The sequence below is a fragment of the Mus musculus genome, chromosome 12 (assembly GCF_000001635.26).
Source record: "Mus musculus strain C57BL/6J chromosome 12, GRCm38.p6 C57BL/6J".
NCBI classification, from domain to species: Eukaryota; Metazoa; Chordata; class Mammalia; order Rodentia; family Muridae; genus Mus; species Mus musculus.
This window is the reverse complement of record NC_000078.6, coordinates 54176102-54178980: the sequence shown is the minus strand read 5'-3', so window position 1 is coordinate 54178980 and position 2879 is coordinate 54176102. Positions and strand designations below refer to the sequence as shown.

Here is a 2879-nt window from a genome sequence, read left to right as displayed (position 1 = left end):
GTGGTTTGGTTCATTTCCATCGTCTCTGGCAGGAAAGGCTTGCTGGATTTTATAGCTTGGATTCTAACCTTTAGACTGTTGGCATTTCTTTCTTTCTTGCATCTAGAAATTGGTTCTCAACCTGTGGGCCATGTGACCCACCCCCTTTTATATTCCCAAGGGCATATCAGATGTTTACATCAGTAGCAAAATTACAGTACGGAGGAGGAATGAAAATAAATTTTATGGTTGGGGGGTGGGTCACCACAACATGAGGAACTGTATTACAGGGTCACAGCATTTAGAAGGCTGAGACCACTATTGAGGGCCTCATACCTACCAGGCAAGCCCTCTTCCACTGAATTGTATTGTCATGGCTCTTGTTGTTGTGACTTTAGGCTGAGAGGATAGAAAATTCTGGTCATGGTGAGTGGGTCATTCACAGGTGCCACGTCCCACACAGCAGGGACTTGATCTGACTAGGAGCTGAAATAGAATGACAAAAGGACAGACAGACATTTAAGCTGGGATCGGGTAGACAGTGCTTTGTCCCTCCTACACAACAACAGGGCCTTATTTTGTACAACACTAAAGTTAGCTCATCTTAGTAGGTGGTCTCTGTCGGGTAGCAGTCTTCTGAGAAGAGGTAGCTGCACACAGTAGACAATCTCCTGCTTTCACACACTGTCAGCATTAGCGCTTTGCCGACCTTCTGGCCTTCACCCATACAGGGCAGGCTTTGCCAATCCCAATCCTTGACACGGCCATGCCCACATCAACAACGCACCTTCACTCAGGACTTCATCTGCTCTACACATGTACCCAGGCAAGGCTGTTCCCCACACAACCCTGCTACCAGGAGCAGAGTTTCCTTTGCAGTTTCATGGCTATGAGATGGTAAGAGTATCTGAAGGTTCCTTCAGACAGTTTTCAAAACGTCAGGGACAGGAAGGTAGGGAGATAGGTCATGTATGGAGCATCTCAGGTTCTGTAAAAATGGCGACTGCCTTTTCAGAATTATTCATGACAGTGACAGGATTCTGAATGAAAGCCATAGTCTCATCTCAAGCTGGTAGGAACTGCTGACGCCCCTGTCTGTACCCACCTGTGAAGAGCACTTAAATCTCTTTCCGATTTCAGTTCATGCCTACTGTCCAGCTGAGCATGAAAGACTCCCATGTCTAGGGGAAGCGAGCCGTGGTGTTGGATGTGAGCATGTGTCTCCCTAGATCCTTGTTGAAACTTCAATCCCAACACACCAAAATAAAGACGTGGGGCACCTAGGTGACAAGGCCCAGGAGTTCACAGTTATGATGAAGGTGTTGCCCTTAGAGAAGAGCTCTGAGGACAGGAACCAGTCCTGCCCTCAGGCATGTGAGGGCAACAGAGTGCATGGTAGAGACAGCAGCCTTCTTTGCACTGTGCAGCTCTTGGTACATTAGACTTAACTGGCTAAGTTCCTTTAGTACAAGAAGTCAATTTCTGTGGTTTATTAATGACTCACATGGCATTTTGTTGGAGAACAACAAAAAAGGTCTTTATCTCCAATGTCCATAGGAAGGACACCTCTTGTGTGGAGGAGGTGGAATTCTGGATTCACAGTCGTCCCCCCCTTTTAAAATTATCAATTCAAGAATTTTACATCATGCACCCCAATCCACTCATATCCCTTCCTATCTTTCCTTCATCTTTGCAACCTCCCCCGCAAAAGGAACAGAAATAAAATAAACAAAGCAACAAAAAGCTATCTCGCCATGAAAGCTGTGGTGTCATGGCATGTCACACAGTATACCTGTGATGTCATGGCATGTCACACAGTATACCTGTGATGTCATGGCATGTCACACAGTATACCCTTTTACCCAAACTGCTTTAGTTACAAATGTTCGTTGCAATGAGTCCCTCTGGCTTCTGCTACTACATTATCAATACTGGATCCTCATGGGGACTCCTCTCAGATATCCTGTTGTTGCCCTGTATCATGGAGATCCTGCAGCTTTGGTTCTGCAAGATGGCTTCTTCACTCACTTGTGTAGTTCACAGATGGGGTAGAAGTTGGGGTGGGCCAACTCAGAGCCCTGGATCTGGGCCTGGGTGGGAGCTGAGTTAGCTTCTTATTCCTTTTGAGTACATCAACACACTGTCTTTGGAGTCCCAGGTTTCTGATGAGGGTCTTGGGGGAAGTTGTGACGTGGTTGTCTCCCTCTGAGGCCCATATAGGTTCACCACATGCTCAGGGACATCTTAGAAACGACATTTTGTTAGGCACCCATAGTATCAGAGGCTCTGATCCTTTAAGACGATCGCAGTTTAAAGTGAAGATCTGAATACTCTTGGATGTTGAGATGAGGTCTGTAAAAGCCAGATGTTACAGAATTTTAAGCCATAAGGCCATTGAAGCACCTCGTGTACACTTCCTACCTAGTAAATGGTGGTGTCTATAGCCCACAGAAGCACAAAGCGTCCCGACTATCACTATCATTGTTAATGGTTGCTTTCATTATTATAAAGTGGAAAGGGTCTTTGTTATGGGGTGAATATGAAATGCCCCTCATTATCTCATGAATCTTTGGGCCCTGTGCTGGATGGTTTCATGTCAGCTTCACACAAGCTGCAGTCATCTGAGAGTAGGAATCTCAATTTAAAAAACAAAAACGGGGTTGGAGAGATGGCTCAGCTGTTAAGAGCACTGACCACTCTTTCGGAGGTCTTGAATTCAATTCCGAGCAACCACATGGTGGCTAACAACCACCCATAATGAAATCTGACACCCTCTTCTGGTGTGTCTGAAGACAGCTACAGTGTACTTACATGTAATAAATAAATAAATCTTTGGGCCGGGAGCTAGTGGGGCTGGAGTGAGAAGGGAATAAAACCAAAAACAAATGCCTCCATAATAT

At 45.6% G+C, this 2879-nt stretch overlaps 1 long non-coding RNA gene across 1 annotated transcript; it reads right to left on the bottom strand.

Annotated features, from left to right (window-relative positions):
- Nucleotides 1-221: 221 nt before the first annotated feature.
- Gm40424 lies at nt 222-1894 on the bottom strand. The gene is made up of 3 exons (XR_872760.3): nt 1484-1894; nt 1085-1259; nt 222-465 (listed from the first exon to the last, which is right to left on the bottom strand). It is a non-coding gene; the product is annotated as a predicted gene, 40424 (long non-coding RNA).
- Nucleotides 1895-2879: the final 985 nt, after the last annotated feature.